Source organism: Triturus cristatus, chromosome 9, assembly GCF_964204655.1.
Source record: "Triturus cristatus chromosome 9, aTriCri1.1, whole genome shotgun sequence".
Classification (NCBI taxonomy): domain Eukaryota; kingdom Metazoa; phylum Chordata; class Amphibia; order Caudata; family Salamandridae; genus Triturus; species Triturus cristatus.
Window position 1 is genome coordinate 1,196,411,502 of NC_140592.1, and position 22,108 is coordinate 1,196,433,609.

The following is a 22,108-nucleotide window of genomic DNA, read 5'->3' on the forward strand; positions in this document are numbered from 1 at the left end:
CCAGCACACCAATAGAAGCAAAAGGCTGATGATAACTCCAGCCCACACATACATATGACACCTTTTACTACATTACTATCCAACCACATCGTGTGCTCCTGTGCAATCATTTTAGCCCACTTTGCCTTAGTTCCATTGTGCAACAACATTGTCAGTGTCTATAAATTGTAAAAAATAACATATCATGCGTCTTATTGAAAGCGGGACATTTGCATCAATGGGACAGTCCTGTGTCACTTGACATGTGTTACAGTGCAGAAACATATGCAGTCAGTCAGGCAAGAATGAAAGAACATTCCAGAAAACAGCGCGGAGTTGGGTAAAGATGTAAAGTAAATTGTCTCGTGTTATTACCACTCCCAAGGTACCACAGTCAACAGGTAATTCAGCTGAACTTGTCTAGGTTCAAATGAAGAAAAGAACACAAGACACTGCAGGGTGACATTTAAGCTTATACATTAGCGCTTCTTTACCGCGATGGTAACTGTTTACTGGGCAGATGGTGTAATGTGGCCACCCGCAGAGAACCCCACGTAGGAGCCGAGCACATACCTGATCTGGAGGTCTGCACGGCAGTGTGCACCCTTCTTCCCTCACAGTCCTGACCCCGACCCTCGGGGCCCCAGAGTTCCACATCCCACTGACCCTCACGATCCCCTGCTCACGAGGAAAGGCAGCCTGCCCATCTCACTCTTCAGTCCTTGATTCACATAATGAGCTGAGCCCCTGTGCAGTGGTATTCGTGTAGGACAGTTGCGGCTCGCAATACGCACGGGGGGTTGTGCGGGGGGGGTCATGCGAGGGGGGGGATCAGGGGGGAGTTTAAAAATAAAGTTTAAAATAAAAAGTAAAAACATACTTGACCGCCGCCGGGACCTCGCCGCATCTGCTGTGTGTTTCTATGCCGGGGTCTGCCACCGCATTGGCACCTTCGTGAGTGGCTGGTGCACCATGCAACCCCTCTAAATCAATGCAGACGCTGCTCCAGCAGCGCCAGGTTTGGTTAGAGCATGGACTGTCTCCGCCCATAGGAGACCGGGGGCTGCGGCCACTGGCCAGTAGCAGCTCTTGCCCTCGCTCGCTCTCCTAATGCAGGGCACTGCAGGCTATACTAGTGGGCATTTTCGGGCTGGTCAGAAAAATGATCAGCCCAAACCTGCACCTGCGCACTGGGCCAGCCCTGCTGCTGTCACTCAGTGAAGTGAAGTCAACGACAAACCCAACCCTCCAGTGTTGCCCCACCCCCTTTAGAAACGCGTCCTCCTGACTGACTCGGATTTTCAGTCAGGACACGCCTGGCGGTGAAGTTAATCTTCCTCCGTGGCCATGTGGTTAGTGGGGCAACACCCCAATGCCCCAATGGACGCACCACCCCTGTTGATAACTTTAGAGTAACTCAACGCAGTGCAAATCGCTGCGTTGCGTTAATATGCCCCAGGAAGGTGTTCCACCCATGGATTTTGGCCCATTCCCAGATTTACCGTTAGTGGTAGATCTAGTAATTCGTCAAAATGCTAAGCATCCCCAGGGGAGGCATAATGAGGAGAAATATCTTTATTTCTCCTTGTTTTTTCCTCTTCCTATGTGGGAAAAGTCCTCATGGGATTCTTTTTGTGCAGGAAAGTTTTCCTTCCTGCACAAAAATAACCCTGCATGGTGCAAGGGGGCCTGCTTTGGCTCTAGACAGCACATTGTGCGCCAACACTGGGAAATTACAGAAATGCCCCTTTTAATGTTAAATAGGGTGCAGTCTTGCCCTTTCCCTATCATGCAGTGCAGCAAGGTGGCTTGCGGCACTGCGTGATTATTTGATAAATATGCTTTGCAGTTTATAGCATTAAAAAAATCAGTAGATATGGACCTCATATATGTCTGACTGCAAAAAGTGGATATAAATTGTGCACAAATGTTATGCGACCTGTCTTTAAATTTGTGATGTGACCTATATAGTAATAGGTTGCGTTGAAGCGGGATGTGGGATTTTCACTGTGCTGTTCCTTGGTACAAATTCAAGTACAAGCTGCACTCAAGCGGATGGACCTTTAGTCCCGGGATGAGGTCAACAAATCAAAAATACATGAATGACAGTGAAGCACATTAGGGCCCACAAGGATGGCAGAGAATAGTAGATTTTCAAACTAGAGGGCATATTTACAAGTCCTGTGCTCCGCAGAAATGTCACTTTTTGTGTCCCTTCCTGCACAAAACCAATCCTGGGTGCCTGTAATGGCGCACAGCTGCTAATTGTGCGCCGGCTGAGAGGACAGGAATGCACCGTATCTTGTAAATATGGTGCATTCCTGCCCTTTCAAATTGGATAAGGGCAGCACAACAAAATGAATTGTGGTGCTACCCTACGCCACTTCCTTTTTAAATGTGCCTCCTAGTATATAAGCAGATTAGTAAAGTTACAAACTCGAATCATTCAATAAGTCATAAATCAATGACCATCATATAAATGCATCGGTCAATATTATAGAAAGCACTTCAAAATAGCAAATATATATATAGACAAAAGGCCTAATTTATGAGGAACTGACGTATGGCAGTCTTATTGCTGTCCTGCCCTACACCAAAGCTAAAGGGCAGAAGTGCACCGTATTTAGAAATACGGTGAATCCTGTCCTTTCCCCTTGTGCTGGCACTTAATTTGCTTTTAAGCTCGAACGTAGGCACACTTGCACAATGGTGCAAGGGTGCCTCTGTTGCAGGCAGGATTGTTTTGTGCAGGAAGGGGCAGGACCTTCCTGCACAAAAACAATCTAGAGAGGCGTTTTCCGCTTTCCATGTGTGCTGAAGAATGCAGCACACAAGGATGGTAAGAGCAAAAAACGAAGAGAAATCCAAATGTTTCTCCTTGTTACGCCTACTCTGGGTTAGGCATAAGGTTTTGGCACTGCCCGGGTTTATGTGAAAAGTCCTGCTAGAGAGACAATTGGAAGTCCAAGCTGCAGAGCAGATGGCAGTAAGGGGGTGAGGGGTAGCCAAACTGGTCTTCAAAGGGAGAATGACACTTTAAGTCAGCACAGGCTGACCCCCACATCTTGCTATCCTAGCCACACAGGAGACCCTGTAATTAGAGGAGGGAGAGTGTTTGGTAGGGGAATGGTTAGGAAAATTAGCCACAACAATAGGTTGGGTTAGCCTGATCCAGCTCCTCTGGAGAGACTATCGCCATTTTGGATTTTGAGAGAATAGTGCTTTCTGGGACAAGAATATGCCACACTTTTGAAGAGGTGGTCACACACCTGGGTAGCATCCTGCATCCCATTGTTCAGGGGTGCCCCTCCTGGTTGACACCCAGGAACACTAGATAAATACTTAAGAGCTGCATAGATCCTCAGATCTGCTGCCTGAAACTACAAGGAGAGCTGTTGTTCTCACCAAGTATTGGACGAACTGCAAGCCCCTGCTGACACTGTGACAGGAAGATGTCAGTGCTGCTGGTGCACCAGGAGGTGCAGGTAAAACCCCAGCAGGGCGCAGCAGCACGGGAGCTGTTGTTCTGACCAAGCAGGAGGCAGACTGCAAGCCCCAGGTGATGCTGCGGCAGGAAGTCGCCAATGCTGCTTGCGCACCAGGAGTTGCAGGTAAAAGCCCAGCAGGTCTCCCGCAGCCCAGGAGCAGTTGTTCCTACCAAGGATGGGGCGGACTGCAAGCCCCAGCTGATGCCGCGGCAGGAAGCCGCCAGTGCTACTCACGCACCAGGAGTCTCAGGTAAAGGCCCAGTGGGGCTCCCGCAGCACCAAGAGCCAATAGCGGGCTTGTCGGCCCCCATCCGCGTCTGGTCGAGGCTGGGCCTACCCTCTTGGCTGGTTGTTTTGGGGTAAAGTTTATCGTCTTTGCCTTCGGACAGTTATCCCCATCGCCAGCTTGTTTGCATAGTGGGCCTAGGACGTGCAATGAGTAATTTCCTATTGATTTTGTGTTTTATCTCTGTTTACTTGCTGTGGACTCGAGTGATCTGCCATAGCCCCTCTTTGTGCTGTGCGGTGGGGTTACTAGAAATTTGTTTTATAGTCGCTGAAATATTTACCGTCATGGGAAAGAGGAAGGCACAACCCTCAACACCCTTGGGTGAGCCTTGTCTAACCATTTACTCATTCTTGGCTAAAGATGTGGCGGCCATCTCCAAGGAAATAGATCAGGCTGAGAGGTGGCTCTCAGTGGACAGAGGAAGCATGGACCTTTGGCTTTCAACCAATATATTATCATCAATTTCCAATGACTGGGGTTTGGCTGCATCCCGCTCTAATTTAATCGCTTTGCCAACAAATCCTGCGGTACCAGAGACACTTCTGACTGAGCCATCATCCCCCAGGCCCCTACCACCTTCTTCTCCAACTGCAGAAGTGGAGAGTTCTCCTGCCCCCAAATGGAAACAGAAGGTGGTTGAAGTTCCCCTGGCCTCATGCCAGGGACAGGCGAGCATACAGACTAGGATTAGTGCTGAGGATATGCTGACCCACCTGGCTCCAGTTTTACAAAAGATTACAGTGACTTTTGCTGACTTATTATCCCCTCTTTGGATTAGACTGGACAGTTTGGAAACAGCCTCCAGGCACTTGTCAAGTAAAATGGACAATGTTTAACTTCTTTGGTAAAGTCCCCTCAATATTCACCTCCACAGCTCCTACCCACAGCAGATGCTATGTCTTTAGTTAATCCCACGGCAGTGGTAGGAATTTGCATGCAAACATCCTTTCAATGTCCAAGGTGGTTTTGGCTCAGTCTACCACTCTAGGACCTAGGATGCCCCGTAATAATTTAGATTGTTTGGCCCATGCTGATCGGCCCACTTTGGCCCCACATATGGTAGACGCCCAAAGCACAGGAGAGCGAATACATAGGGCCTCCCAGCTTCCAGTGATTGATCTTCCCCGGCTTGTGCCCCTTACACCATTTTGTTGTCTGGGGTACCAGGATTGTCTATTAACAAAGGGGAATCAACTGATCAATAAAGTTTCACATTGGTTAGCCCTACACACTGGTTACACAGTTAGGGACCATCAAGATATCCTGATGGTGCACAGGGTTGCTTGGATAGGGCCCTCAAGGAAACTCTTTGGTGGAGATTGCATTATTATTTTGGCGCGATATCCAGCGTTGGCACAGAATATTGCTGAACCTCTAAATCATTTTTCCCAGGCTCATGCATTAAATTACTCCCACTGTTTTGTTGTATAGACCCCTATTGAGAAATCTAGGGGTGGAGCATCAAATGATCGACAGGTGTGATGAAGGTAGAGTAGGACTACTTCAGCCATTCACAAACCCATATCCTCCCCTAGCAGACCTTAATGATTTGGATTGACTCACAAGGTAAAGACGACACTTACCCTGTCGCCCCATTACTTAGGTCCTTTTCGTCAGTGCACAGAAGTGGCCGGTGTTTTACCGGCTTAAAGCCTGATTGAGCTTTTGCCAGACCTCCTTCCTTGTGAGACCCCTTTAGGCAACTCCCATTTTCGGGGGACTCCTCACTCGCCCCCTTTCTGTTACCACTTCCTGAGAGCACTAATCCTAAACCTGGAAACGATTTAAGATTTATCTCATGGAGTGTGGCATATTTGACCTTCAAGTTCACTGAAGAGAGCTGGTTATTGTATATCAGGCCATTTAATATTATTTGTGTACAAGAGACGTGGAAGTCAAAGAATAAATTCTTCTGGGAAGGGTATAAGACCGTTTTCTGCCCTGCGGTAGAATCGAATATGGACAGATTTTTGTAGATCGTGAGCTTTGTAACGCTTTACAGATTATGAAGTGGGATTCTCAAGTGTTTCAGGGCATAGAATTGTGCATAGGGAGAGCTTTCCCACTGGTGGTAATTCATTTTTATAATGCAAATAGGGGGACGGGTCGGCCCTCTAATCTTATTGCTTTAAATAGTGCCTTAGACTCCCTAAAGGGGGAGTGTTTTGGGCATGAGTAACTCATGATGGTGGGGAATTTTAATTGCCACCTGTGCCCATACCTTTTAAATTGTCTACCTAATGCCCAGCCATGTCCAGTATCAGATGTTCTGCATATGGAGCACACCACAGAAAGGGAGGATTTAAACAAATTTTTACATATTCATACCCTGGTATTCACTTTAGATTTGACCGTGTTTATTCATGAAATGCTACCAACATACAAAGGGCGGGGCTCTGCCATTATTGTAGATTTTATCTTCGTGACAGCTCCCTTGAGTGAGTTATCTGCCTCTTTTAATATAGAACACAGCCCCTTTATTGATCACAATCCTTTGACACTTTCTATGATAAGGGCGGGGAATCACCCGATGGTCTCCTGTAATTCCAAGGCACTTTTAAACCCTATGGACCAGGGTAGGCGTCTATGATGGTTGCAAATAGATGTCAAGGCCTTCAATCATAGTGGTTTTTTTCACCTGTCAGCAGGAGATATGTTTATGTTTGGATCCCTAAATCCCCAACGAGGAAGTCTTAAGCTCGTTTGCCTCCATCGCCCAGGTGGTTTCTGGCCTCTTTTCTGGCTGCTCATTGCCAGTAATCAAGGGTTGAGCAAAGGAATAATTTATTGAGACCTTATATGAAGCTTTTATTGTGGGTTTGTGGCTTTATTACTAGTGGTAAGTCACTCCTTTTCACTACTAAACCACTTTCCAACAGGCACACATTATTAGGTGAGGAAGTAGAGGTGAAGAGAACAGGAAATATAATAATGTCTTGATTACTGTGAAAGTCCAGTATGGCTTCAGAGACAAAGGATGGAGAGGGATGAATCACCAGACACTAAGATAATAATTGCAAAAACAGATTCATGCACAAAGGCCTCCCACTTCCTCATGAAATTTAGGCAACTTCAGGACTGCCAAGGACACTGGCTTGGCTGATAACTTCTACAAGGGGACCACTCCTGGATTTCAATGGGAATAACCTGGTAAGCTGTAAAAGGGTTTCCTATTAAGGAAAGAATGAACACATTCTGTAAGAGAAGTATTTATTTATGTGGTATTTGTGGAGTGTAAATCTAGCCAACAGGCAGTGGAGAATTGTACAGGGTCAAGGGCAAAGACACAATTAACATAAGGTGGAAGGGTAGCTGGTTTCTAAGTGGAATGAATAGTAGACTGTTACAGCCTTGACGCCCATTGGGCTAAGTTTGCGCGTTACAAGTCCCGCTTCATTCATTCATTCATTCACTATGATGTAGTGTGCATTAAAGAGCTGTGCAGTTTCCTGATTTGAAGCAGTGTTGGGGAACATTGTGCTAGATCTTGGGTGCTTGGATGAAAGTACCTGCTCCTTTTTTTAAATGTATCGATGCTCAGTCTGATGGTGACATTGCTGTGGATGTACCAATAGCCACCTGCGATAGAGAGCTTGTGAGACAGATAGGTAGAGGGTAGTGCCATTTGGGATGGCTTTGTAGATGATGTAGCTCGTTTTGAAGATGGTGTAGAGTGGTTAAAGGAGCCAATTGAACATTATCAAAATTCTTCAGGCCCTTGATGAGCAGAGCTATGGTTTGTAGGATGCCCTTGGGGAGGGGGCTATGTGGAGTCTGAAGTTCATGGAGCAGGGCAGTGCCACCGTTCAGAACCAAGAGCACAAAGGGTTGAATGTCAGTTCTAAAATCACCTTCTGGGAGGAATGGTTTCAATTTCACTGGTAGAGAGAATTGGTACAAGGCGGTCTTTATTTTCCTTGGTGATGTGTTCCTTCAGGGTGTTGTTGGTGTCCAGGGTGAGTCCAAATGACTCAGCATTGGGTGAAAGTTGGGTTCAAGTCTGTCCAGGTTCATGTTGTTTAGCCAAGATCCTACTGCGAGACATTTGGAGTAATAGACATTATTATTTACTGATTTACTTCTGGACCAAAGATAACACAAAACCCCTATTTCATTCAATGAAACTCTTCTGGCAGGGAGGGCTCACCCTAGAAAAATCTGAACTGAACCAAATAGTAAATCTTGAGTGGATCACAAACCAATTCCCCCAAAACTCTGGTTAACACATCAGCTTTGAGAGAAAGCCCAGGGATGGGAATTTGACACAGCAATTTACGAATGGCCATTTTCCGTACAAAACCCTTCATAGAAGGCTAGAATGCTTTGCATTCATTTTGACAAATTCGAGTGGAACCCCTTCTGACACGAAGGAGGGGGGACATGAGCCAGGACTGGCAAAGGGAGGGTGGGTGAAAAGAAGACCCCATTGCCCGCTGGAGAAGCATTTTTCTCAAATTCTGAAATCAATATACCCCTGAGCACAGAGCTGAGATCTGAAACATGATGCTCTGTCCCTTGCAGTAACCTATTGTTATATTATTATATTTATGATGTGCTTTCTCCATGAAAGGCATCATGGCATCACAAATTGGATTTGTGTACTTAACCTCAGTGCTTTGTTGCACATCTTAGGAAATTGCTCTATCGTTAGCGCAAGGATCCGGTTCACAGTTCTAAAATAATCTGCATCTCCCCTGGCAACTGGTGCAGAGTCTGGAATAATGGTGGAACTTGATCACTCTTAAGGAGACAGTGCATAATTGGTAAAAAAACATGAGTACAAGTGCCCAAAACATTTTTAGGAAGTCACAGCCCAGTTCCCTCAATTGCACCCCCCACCTTTCATCACAAACATATTCATACCAAACACATAGCTTCACTTTGCAAGTGTGGCAGTGTAAACCAAACCCAAAACATTTCCTGGTTGAACTATGTGCGAAGATGGAGGCGGAGACTAAAGGCTCACAGGGTAGATTATGCTAATATAACTAGGTTGTAATTGTGCACTTTTATTGATCATTAAGCAACTAGGCGATCAACTGTAATGTAAATCCTGCAAACAGTAATCAATATTATGTGTATGGACAAAAATCCTCTTAGGATAGAAAGGTCCTCATTGTGGTCTATGGAAAAAACCTCGGGAAGCTTCTAGAAGATTATAAACTGAATGAGTGTACGATAAAGGACATATGGCTAAACAAAATTGTAAGCATACAGTAGAAGCATTCCACAACATATCCGATATCAAGGATGATATATATTTGAACATAAGCAACAACAAACACTGCATCATGCCAAGTCATAGCCTGTGCCTAAGTCCATGCCCTCGTCTCAAGTTGCAATGTGCCCCCCATGCGGGTATGTGGTGGCCTGGATTAATAGCAATATCAGTCGTGTGTACCCACATTGGTCATAAATAAGAGATCCCCATGGTATGTGCCTCAAATGGTATGTGTCTGTACGTGGCCCACGATTTTCAGATTTTGGTATGTTTATGGGACAACCTCGGGCCATAAATATGGGCCGTTCATGTTCCATGGCGTAGTCCAGGCCTTTCTTCCAGGATTTTTTCATTTTTTAATGTCTTACTTTGCCAGGCCAGGAGACACCATGCTACCAGTAGCGTGATGATATGAAAGCATTCCCTATTGATGACTGGTGTGACCAAGTAAGATCCTGGAGATGTTTGCTAGAGGTTTTAGTTGAAATAACTAGGTTTTTTAAAATTTCTGGGCTCTGTGTCTGCAGTGATTACTTAGGAACAATAAGTGTCCTAATAATATGGACTTAAGCCACAGGCAAAGAGTATGCTTCCCAAACATTTTGCCAGAAATCCTGTGATCAGATAAAATAGGTTTCCTAGCAGGAATCAATTTTCTTTTGTCCAGTGTTGAATGGCATCCATACCACTCTCTGAATGTATTCGTCATTTGCCCCAGGCCTCGATATAAGTGAAGAAGAACCTGGGTATTTCCAGCATAAAAGTAAATGTTGAATCCATAATTCCATACGAGGGCCTCCTATACACATTAAAACATTTTTAAACTTGCTATCTTTGCAAAAAAAGTTACAGTATAAAAAAACAGAGACATGGGGTCCTATTCAACAGCAGGAAAATGTTCCCGCTGCCACCCAGGGCTGTGAGCTGGCTGCCACCACTCACAGTCCATTCTGGAAGGTGGGAAATGATGGTGTGCTTCCACTGCAGACTGACACCCCACTGTACTTGGGCAGGACATCCTGCTGCAGAGAAAGTAGAACCATAGAAGCAAGACTTAGGGCTTAATTTATGTATAAAGCAAACATAAGGAGATGATGAACGGAGTGCTAAAACCTTTCAGACACTTACCCCCAGTCACAGATCTGGGTTGAATCCATCATCATTCTATAGCTCACTTCGCCACCTCAGGGGCCCAGCCATATGAAAATCAGTCTTGACACTGTGCCTCATGGGAATAGTCCAGCCCGAACTGCCAAGCCAGGTCTTCCTGAACCGGAAACAAGCATCCTGGGACCAGTTTCTGGGTAACACCCTTCATCAGCCAGGCTAGCTTAAATCGAGCGGCAAAGTGAGCAGGGACCCACGTCTGGGCATACCCTGCCAAATTAAGACGAACAAAGCAAACACAAAGAGATGATGGACAGAGTGCTGAAACTTTTCAGACACTCACTCAAAAAGAAAATCCTGAAGCTGGATTTTCTTTTTGGAAAAAAAAAGAAAATTATCCCCTCACCATTGGGGGTTTTCCTGGCAGTGACGGGCAGCAAAAATTGACCTCTAACTCCGCCCATCTCAATCAGGTGTCAAGATTAGAGGTTCTGTCCCTTACCGCCCTTACTTCGCAGGGCTGTTGGAAGAGTTTAATCACCTTGATGTGTAAATAGTATTTACGAAATAATGTGAAACCACATGTTTTGCATTTTTTTTCAGCACCTAGAAGTATGTGTTTAGGCTTTTTATGTGAAACTGATAAGCTGGCATGCACTGATGGGATTTCTTATCTTTTGCTCACCCTCTAGACCAACAGCCATCTCAATCAAACCCACTGCATAAACCTGAAACAAATACCTGCACCTAATCGAATCTCAATCATGCTCATGGGGTCCAAATAATGGCTGTTATTATATGAATCACCCAAGACAGCTTCTCTGTTGGGCTCTTTATGCAATGGGAGGGAGTTCCATTTCTCCCTTTTATGATTTTGTAATTACTTATTAATGTTGGGAAGATGAGAATTTCAGCCTCTGTAATAACTTCTTTCATAAAATGCAGGGACCGATGTCATAAAATTCAGCTTCCCACGCAAGTTATTGATTAATCAAAAACCTCATCATTACTGCCATCATTCCCTCCAGGAACAGGACTCAAGCCAAGTTTTTACAAAGAGAGGCAGTGCTGCAGCTCTTCTCACATTCGGAAATGTCACCAAACAAATCAGTCTACTATGGGCAGTAGGATAGGGTGTATGCACAGCTCAACATTGCAGAGTGAAATGCACAATTGGTGTGTCCATAGTGCACAATCTAACATTGATGTGGTTTCATGCAGTGCTTAATTTGCAAAAAGAGAAGTGCAGGGGCCCTGGTCAGGAGGCCACCGCAGTTTGCACCATACGTTGCCACTGTACTTATTCAACTACTAACTGCCACACTGCTACAATTGTGACACTTCAGACTGTTTGAGGCCGTCAAAGCTTTAATAATGGCTTGGGTGGCAGGTATTAGTTGTTTTTAATGTATACTGAATTAACAAGCAACTGTTTTTCTGCTCACCTTTAAATTACACAAACAGCGGCAACATGTGGCAGCTGTGATAAGTGCAGGTTCCGGCAATTAAGTGCCGGTGCTGACAATTAACTGCCAGTGGCGAACACCGGAAACCACCAGCTCAAATTAAGCACTGGTTTGATGGTGCTTTACATGTATTATACAGAGAGAGACCCCTTTGTCAACCAAAGGGATGAGGTACTCTTAACAAGTTGTAAGCAGATTCCCTTTAGAATGCACCTGAAGAATATATCTACACACACTATAGCCCCGTGCAAAGCTCATCTAGCATTCATAAAACAAAATATCACAGGCAAATTTTTTAAATATCCAACACGTCTACTTGAATAGTACACAATGTTTCTTTAATAAAATCACATACAAAGACCATGCAATTGATCCAATAGAAAAAAGGCGAATTTTACATTAAAACACTCCATATATTTCATAAAATCTCTACAACACATACTGTATCATTACACAAACATAAAAAACAAACACATGTATAAGAGAAAACACAGTTCCAGACTCCTAAATTAGTCTTTTATATGGACATATCATCTATGCGCAGTTTTTTGTGTTGTCACCAGGGTAGGAGCGTATGGTTCTTCCACGTCTTCCTATCTCCTAACGAAAATTCTTCATTTATCTAGGCTTGGCACTATTTAAACCGTAAGTTACGGCGGCTTGGCACTATTTAAACCGTAAGTTACGGTGACCGAGTTTGTCGAACAGCAGCACCCGATAATGGCTACAGAGATAAATGAAGATTTTTCGTTAGGAGATAGGAAGACGTGGAAGAACCATACGCTCCTACCCTGGTGACAACACAAAAAACTGCGCATCCCTCACTATTTCTTGAATTCAAGGCAACAAAAGGAGACAAGCAGTTTCTCAATAAGTGGAGCCAAATACAGAGATAGCGCCCAATACTCGAGGCTGTACAAGAGGCATAGTAAAAGGCGGAATGTCCGCTTTGTAAGATTGGGTCTATTGGATACCAATATAGGATTTCTTCTCGGCTTTTAATACTATTTGAAGATAACCAAAAAAAATTCAATTACAAGGATCTGTAATATTGAGGACATAAGAAGTAGAGAAAACCTTATGAAATTATATGTCTTGAAAACGATTGGAAAATTTTGAGTCAAACCATCGAAACGCGTCGACGCTTCTTGGATGACATAATCTCTAAGGGAATATGGTTGTGGTATCTTTCGAGTAAAAGTTGAACCAGACCTGATCCTCACTGATTTAGATGATATGTCCATATAAAAGACTAATTTAGGAGTCTGGAACTGTGTTTTCTCTTATACATGTGTTTGTTTTTTATGTTTGTTTAATGATACAGTATATGTTGTAGAGATTTTATGAAATATATGGAATGTTTTAATGTAAAATTCGCCTTTTTTCTATTGGATCAATTGTATGGTCTTTGTATGTGATTTTATTAAAGAAACATTGTGCACTATTCAAGTAGACGTGTTGGATATTTAAAAAATGTGCCTGTGATATTTTGTTTTATGAATGCTAGATGAGCTTTGCACTGGGCTATAGTGTGGGTAGATATATTCTTTAGGTGCATTATAAAGGGAATCTGCTTACAACTTGATGGTGCTTTACTACAGACTGATAGGGCTTCCATCGCAGACTGAAACCTGCTGCACCTTGTGAAGATATGCTATCAAGGCCCAATTCAGAAGGGTAAACTTACACTTTTGTGTAATCTAGGACTGCCCTACATTTATATGTGCGGAGATAAAGCACTCAGAAAGATACTGTTCATAAATCCCTTATATAACCGTAAACTTATGCAAAAGTGTAAGTTTACCTTTGTGAATCAGGCCCCAAGTAGCGTGAAAGGTTATTTCGTATTTTAAGTGAATTTGTCGAATTCAGTGAGTTGTGGGTGAGCGTTTTTGGCGTTTGGGGCTAGAACTGTTGACTTTGAAAATGGAGAACCAAGCTAGCACTCCGGCAACAGCTTAACATCCTGTGATTCTGTGAAAATCACATAATATCCCCGTGCGAAAAAGAAAGTATACCATATTCTGGTGCCCATGTAAAGTGCTCCAATACGCCCAGGCCAGGTTCATGCAAACTGCCAAAAAGTTGGCAAGTGAAATTGAAGTAGATGTATGTAAGTCAATTTGTGGTAACTAGGGATGTTGGGTATTGTAACAGCAGGTGATTTAAATCAAACACAACTCTTGGGAAAACCTAAAAGTGTAACATGCGTTTAATGTGAAAATAGCAAGCAGCACAGCAAATAATCAGGCAATTGTCATTTCAACTCAGCTGAGCTTTCACTCATAATACCAGTTGGAGCATGCAATGCTACAATGCATGCACTTTCGGGCAGTTCTATGGGACTTAACCCCTTCAGTGCCACGCCCTTTCCCCCTCCTGTGCCGGGCGTTACATTAGTGGGTCGGGTTCATGACGAGATAGTCTCGTCATGGGCACAGGCGACCGTGCTCCATGACGAGACTATCTCGTCATGGGCACAGAAGAGGTTAAAAAACGTGACCGAAACTGTTAATTCAACAAAACTATCTAATGAGAAGGAGACTGTATCTTCTCACAGAGAGAATGGAAGGAGTCCTTGCAATGAAGATAAAGATACATAAACATAGTGCTGAATTCACTAATTTCCTAATATTATGCTTCTGTTGCCATCATTGAGAGTGGTGCTATGCTTTATTAAAAGGTGCAGGACATGTGCAGATGTGCTATCTCAAATAAAATGGCTTCTAGGCCTGTGGGAGTCATGAAACTTAGCATTCATGTTAAGGCTGATATAAACGTCAGGTTAATATAAAAATGGTATCCAGAATAGATTATGTAGTGTATCAGTGTAGGTTGTGAGATACATGTGCAAGGAAGCATTAAGAATGAATGCACCAAGAATACATGATTATGTTTTTTTCACAGTTCATGGCATGTTGGGGCAATTTTGGATGTATGGGAGGAGTTCTGTCTCAAACCACATAGTGTGCTGCGTGAAATGGAGCATTCCCTCTCTCCCTCTGTGCTGGTGCACTTGTGGCTGCCAAGCACCAACGCAGCCACCGTTGCACTTACAACCAGTATTGTTTTTGTGCAGGAACACGCACCTCTCAGACTTTTTGGTCTTTCTATGTGTGCTGCAGAAAGCGGCATACATAGAAAGAGGAAAACATTAGGAGAAATACACATATTTCTCCTTGTTACACCTCACCCACAAAGGAGTACCACTTTGATGCGTTCCCAGGTTTACTAGTGTTAGTATATGGAATGCGCCATGGGAGGATGCGTGGGAACACCCTCGCTCGACCCATGGAAACCCTTCCCAGGGCAGAGTAACACAAGGCAGCAACTTGAGCTGCCTGCGTTGCTCAGATTTAGTATTCCAGGCAGAGCCACAAGGCAAACCTCACTTTAGAGCTTGCGCCAACTTGTGGTGCCAGGCATAAAGCAACGGCGATCCAAGCCCTTGGTAAATCTGGGCCTTAGTTTTCTCTTAGCCAGAGTAAGAGTCGCAATCCAGCCATACACAATGTTGTTATCAATGATGTCATTTCGGATCTCATTATGGATAGTATCGATGCAGTCATTGAACACGTCTTGAGAGATATAATATGTGAGGATATATGCAGTGCATGCTGAGGATGTGAGTTATAGCTACTTTACGACACAGGTTCTAGTTAGTCCCTTGAGATAACTGGTGAATTCAGTGGGTTTTTTTTAGTTTACATTGTCACCTTGTGACTGACATTTTCACCTTCAACCATTTGTTTGTGTGAATTTCTGAGGTTTCTACCATAAAGCAACAACATAAAGGGTGTAGTTTTAAGTAAGGCAGATCTACTGGCTTTGTCAAAGGGTCAGAATACCAAAATCTAAAAAACAGGCCTATTGCCATTATGAAGTGTCAGCACATCAATATATCTAAAGCTAACCTGTTGGCTTCGTCAATAAATCAGTAATACAATTTATCAATAACCTATTGGCTTTGTCAATAAATCAGTACAACAATTTTTCAATAACTATAATCCAATGTTTTTTTCATGTATATACATGTGAATAATTTGTACTAACCACTGTCACTAAATATTCTAAATAAAGCATTTGTTTCAAAACAACCATAAACATGTGTAGATCCTTTCTTAATTATTCTTCAAGCCACAAAATGCATTCATAGACCTAACCTCTAGGGGGCCTGATACTCTAGCTGAAGAGCATACAGCTCGCGCTCAGAGTGCTTTTAAAAGTATGATGCGCCCTTCCGGGGACTTGAATTCAATGACACAGGAGACTTACTACAACTTTTTTTCTGATGTTCCTGCAATCCATCCAGCCCCCAGCAACAATTAAAAAAGCTGGGTAGGGCCTCTGCCCTTTCTAGGGCTACCACAAGCATCAACAAAAGCTTTTAAAAAAATTCCTTGCAGGGCATTATGAGGCGCTTCCCAGCTGGAGCAGTGAATGTGAAATGAGTGGCTATTCCGCTCATTTCAAATGTTTGCTTTATATTTTTTTTTGGGGGGGGGGGGAATGTGGGTGGGCAGGCCCCATACCAAAGCCATTTAATGTTCCCAGGGACCCCATGCCCCAGGGGCCCGATCACATTTTTTAGATGGGGTGGATGGTGCGAGCCCCCATTGCTGAGCCTTGTGAAGACCCCGAACCGCATCCCCCCAGGACCATGTGGGCCCCCCTCCGCGAGCCAAATAATGGTCCTGTATACTCCATTCCCAGGGGCACTATGGCAGCAGTGTTCCAGTGACCACATCCCCCAGGACACTTTGATTTGTTCCCTGCACGCCCTGTCTCACAACTAAATAAATAAGAAGTTGCCATCGGTGTCAAACACAGATTTGCTTCCGCCTGGCAGGAGCAGAAAGAAGAGCTGCTTCTGCCATACAGGAGCAAACCAATGCAGCCAGCTTTGGTGAAGGCAGGGGAACTGGCGGGTGCGGTGGCCACGGGCCTCCCCACAGCCCCTACGCCTCTAATTGCTATGAGTGCCCCGGGTGGGACTGCGACACAATGGCAACTTTTTATTTATATAGATCCTGGATATGGGGTCCTGCCAAGAAATGGCTCAGGGAAGGGTGTTGCACTCCCCTTCCCGTTTAAACCACATGCGTTCCCGGGGATGGAGTACCCGGAGCCATGTAATAGCTTATGGAGGGGGATGCATGCTACCTCTCCTTAAAATGATAATGTGGCTCCCTGAGCCATGTAATGGCTCAGGGAGAGGGGGCGCATGGACCCCTTCTTAAAATAATAATACAGTTAACCCCAACCCTGGGGGGGGATTAGGAATTCAGTTTTGCCACAGATCTGTGGATCCGCAACTGACTCACAGTCACAAAAAGTAATAGTAAACTTATTCTAAAAATCATTCAAACAAAATTGTTTTCATTAAAATAGGCTCTTTATGATGTTAGGTACTTATACTGAAAGTTTCAAGCATGCAAACCTTATCAACATTGATTTGCACCAATGTCAAGTTTGTGAAAACTCTCTGCAACTGACATCAATAGAAATAATAAACTTCTCATTAGTCTTCATAACATTTTGTTATTATTATTAGTTGATTAATCCTACTGTCAGCCGCGGTGCGTCCATTGGGGCGTAGGGGCGTAGCCCCACCAGCCCTGGAGACCCGCGTTAAAGAATTAAAATAAATGTACTTTTCCAACATAATTACCATTTACTTACCATTTACACGGTGCCGGTCAGCACCCGACTTTATCGGGAGTGTGCAGGGTGGGGGGGGGGGCGGGCCGGGCTGGCTGGTGTGGATTGATTGACAGGTCTTTAAAAAAACGACGTTTTTTTCCCCGCATGTATGCTTCGGGCAGCAACTTGCCCGAGCATGCGCACCCAGGCCGGCCCCATTAGCTAGTAGGGGGGGGGGGGGGGGGTGTGCAGGACCTGCTGGCGGCAGCGCTGGCAGCAAAAGGGCGACAGGGCGAGCAGTCACTGTGCCCTCCAAGCCAATCCTGGTGCTGCATGCAGCGCCACTGCGCCAGGATTGGCCGGTCACCGCAGGGGCGGGCAATCCATATTGGATGCCGAGCGAGTGACGTAAGGTAACGGTCGGGTTCACTTCACTCTGTCTCGACTCGTCGTGCGCGTCGCCTGAGCCCAGCCTCGTGGTCGTGAGGGACGGTTCATTAGTTCCCCCTAAGCGTGTCCGACGACGGCAGCGTGGATTCCGACGACCTCCCGGACTGCAACGTTTCGAGGCAAGCACTTTTTTCTTTACTTTCTTTCGCTTTTGGTGTTGTTTCAGCATTTCTTGCGTGCTGTGGTATGGGACTTAATTATGCAACATTCGAATGTGTCGAAGGTGTTTTTTCGAAATACTTAAGTGTGTTGAAATTTTGTGTAAACCTGCTTTTGCTTTTATAAAAGCACTGTAAATGCGAGGAACTCCGCTGAAAATGAATGTTCGTTTAATAAACAGGCACGTTGTCCGCTAAAATACCCTCTGTCTGACAAGCTGTAATTGTTTTTAAAATCAAGTTAGGCAGAGGGGATGAGATGAGTCTGCAGCAAAGCGCTGCGAAAATACTGAAATAAAAAAATGTGAGTGAAATGTCGGGTTTCCTTTGCCAACGTATGCTGGACGTTTGTGAAGGCAGGAGAAACCAAGGCCATTTAAAGTAAAAAAAAGAAAAAGATAGAGGGTAACGAAGCGGGTGTGGGGTGGATATAAGCACACACAAAACAGTGAGCACGGTAGACATTGGTTGCAAAAGTAACCTTATAAGTAACAGAAAAAAGTAATAGGCGCCCTCTAGCACCCGTAGAAAATGTGATATGTTAAATCCAGTGCTTAAATGGGCCGGTACTTCTCAGAAACAAGCAGGTACTCTGGTACAGAGTACCTGCACTTCTATTTTTCAATTTCAAGCACTGAAATCAGCGTTGGGGGGGGGGTTATGTTTAACAATGTTTGCATAGCATCGATTAAGAAGCCTGCACTCGAGAAAGGAAAGTGATGTTTGTTTGTTTTTCCTGTCGTCGTTACACGTGGGTGTCACACAACGTGGAGTTTAAGCTCACAGTGTTCAGGGGCCGAAGGAGATCTTACCCATTCAATGGAAAGCACTACCCCCCCCAACGCTGTTGTAACACGAGTGGTTGTGAACAGTTGTTTAGTAACAAGTTTCGCAGATGATGTTTCAAAGTCGGCTCGTGTCTTTCTCGAGTACAGAACACGCTTCTGTTGCAGTCCAGCTCTTGCTCCTGATAAGTTTCAGTTTCATACCACAGTGTTCTTTACCTACACATTCCTCTGCTGCTCCACGTCCCTGACAGTAAGCAAAACAAGCATTGGCACAGATAGCTGGTCCGACTTATGCTGCCAGCCTTTTGACTTTGTAAATCTATTGGCTTTGTCAATGCATGTTGGATTTTGTAAAACTTTATTGTTTCGGACTAACAGTTACCTGAACCCCTTTCCATGACGTCCCACTGTCCCCAAGACAATCTATGGATTCAGTGGTGTAACAAAGCTATAATAAATCTCAGTGAGGAATGCTGACAGTATCTATTCTTTATATTTACTGCAGGATTTATTATTTGAGTGATAGTCACCCCAAAGCTTTTCCCGAAGTGGGCAGCAGAAATGGAAGACAGAGCCAGGGCATTTTTCCTGCTATAATGAAATATGCTGCGAACGATTCTGAATTTGTAAAGTTATTGTTGAAAATACCTCTGCAGCGTTTGATCAGAAGAGAGCTACAGAATGGGAAGAGGCATTGACAAGGGAAGGAGGCAGCGTTTCAGGTTCCTCATATGATTTTATTAGATTGGTGCATTGTTTGGCCTTTGTTTAGGTGTGGCAGAGAAAAAAGGCTGCACCAGAAAGTACGCAGTTTATTTGTTTCACCAAATTACGTGAACGGTGTATTTAGGGGCATCTCAGAATTGAGCAGTGTATGTAGAATTTTACTGTACACTTTTTCCTGATATACTGTTGAGACCCCCACCCCCTAGTTCATTAGAGCGATGTTCTTCTGCCTGATGTGCGTCACGTTTCTGTGGTGCATGCTCACAAGAGTGGCAAGGCAGATATCTTAGGAAGGTTTCTCCATTCCTTTGTTTCACTCGCTATCTCCTTTCTGGGCCAGCCATTGAAAGCTTGTCCACAAGGTATGTATTTATTTGGGTTTTAATATAAAAAAGTAATATAATAGTGGTGGCCAAGGACTAGCTGGCTGACGGGTCAATGTGTAGATCATAGCATCATGGAAAATAGCATGCTCACATCTAAGGAGCTTCTGTGTGAAGTAAACGGAGTAGTAGAGGAGGATGAGGATTCCAAGTTGAATGTGCAAAAGGGAAGTTCATTTGTTTATGTCTGTGGAACAAATAAAAGAGTAAAGGAATTCTTACTATATTGCCTCCTCTGCCAGGTATTTCATAAGTCTTTTTGCCGTGGCAGTATTAGAGGTGGGTAAAGGCTGATCTTCCACTTAATCAAGAAGTACTATAATTGAGATTGTGCGTAGCCATTCAAGGTTTCTTTTGCAAAATATTCCTCTCAAAGGCTTGGGAAGTGGGTGTTTTGATCTCGGCTTGAGAAGCAGATCTTCTGGACAGAGCACATTGGGCAACACCATTAAACAAACAGGCTGCCGCTGCCTTCCAAAGTCTTTAACTTTCTTCTGTGGAGATAGCCACTACTGCAGGGAAATAGGCGCTGAGGTATATATTAACTCAGGATCGCTATGCATGTATCATCAGAGAGGACTTTGGAGCAGGAATTCCCATTGCAAAGGATTGGTTGTTGCAGGATCATGACTGACATTGAGATGGAGACATTTAAACACAATCATCAGCCTTTTCCTTCTGGTGACTTCAGGGCCCTTCAAAGCAACATTAGATTTGGTGGGCATTCTTTTCAGTTCCACATCATGATTCATCAACGGTCCCTGCAACTGCTTTTCAAAATATCTTCCCTAGGAGCGGTCCTACTGGTTGGTCTTTTGTGGTCCGCAAACATCCACAAAGGCCCTAATTTTCAGCTGGCTTGTCTATCTTTGACTTCCTGGACATTCAGCTTCTTGTTGCCCTTATAAGGATCATCATTGAGCGGTTTAAGATTGTGAACTGGTGTACTTTTGTTGTAGTACTTTCTGGAGAACTCTGAGTCTTAAGAGTCATTTACTCAGATCCTGTTGATTGTCGAAGCACACTTCAGGACACACATAAATCTAGTTATTGTAGATGTGAGATAAGTATAACTCTAAGTAACTTCAATCAGTCTATAAGAAATGTCAGGAAGCCCTAACTCACAAATGGTTCTTCTTTAGAGGCATATGCTAATGTATATTGCATTTTTCTGTTTCTAGTACCTTGGCCATGTTGCCGCACTTCTTCTGCATATTACCCATCCTCGCTTCTGTTGAGTTACAAGCTCTTTGGATTTTTAGATGCTGGTCCCATCCATTCATCCTCTGCTCAGACTTCATTAGTGACTAATACCAGCTGTCCTCATTTGCGGTGCGCTCCTGAGTCAGCTTCCTCTTAGGTCGTACTGACGATTGCCAGGATACAAGGCTAGGATGCCATTCTAAGGTCTAAAGTATGTGAACAACAATGGTGCCAGGAAAAGTAACAATTTCACATTAAAGACAATCAATACAGTGAATACAAATACATGAATCACAAAAGAAATATTGCAAACAAATATATAAGGTGCCCACACAAGAATTCGTGGTTTTTACATTATTTTTGTAAATAAGTTTTACAAAAAAAACACAACAGAGACTGTAAAATACATGAATACTTATTGCTCAATATATTACACAAACCAAAAACGTTTTGTACATTAAAAAATGTTTCACAAAACAAAGAAAGATGGCAATAGGGTTACAGTGTCATCCAATAATCCTTAAATAAAAATGGAAAAAATTGAATAAAAATGTGGGTATGAATCCCTTCCTAAATGCCAGTAAAGTGTTGATGGTGTTTCGACCCTAACAGTAAAATCGTAATCATCAGGACAGAGACAAGTTTTGTGTGTTAGAAGCCAAATAATGTCCAGATCATCATTCACTATTAGGGACTGCGGGCCCGATTCACAGAACTAACTTAAGACAAAATCCTAAACTTACTACCATTTTGGTATTCACAGAAGGCACTTACTCATTTTGGTATTCACAGAAGGCACTTACTCATTTCGGTATTCACAGAAGTTAGGAGTCCTAACTTTAGGACTCCTAAATGCCTTCTGTGAATACCGAAAGTCTTAAAATTAGGATTTTTCGCAGTTTAGTAGTAGTATAGTTAGGACTCCTAACTTTAGGACTCCTAAATGCCTTCTGTGAATACCGAAATTCTTAAAATTAGGATTTTTCTCAATTTAGTAGTCCTAAGTCTAAATTTAGGACTACTAAATTGAGAAAAATCCTAATTTTAAGACTTTCGGTATTCACAGAAGGCATTTAGGAGTCCTAAAGTTAGGAGTCCTAACCATACTACTACTAAACTGAGAAAAATCCTAATTTTAAGGCTTTCGGTAGTCACAGAAAGCATTTAGGAGTCCTAAAGTTAGGAGTCCTAAACTTAGGACTACTAA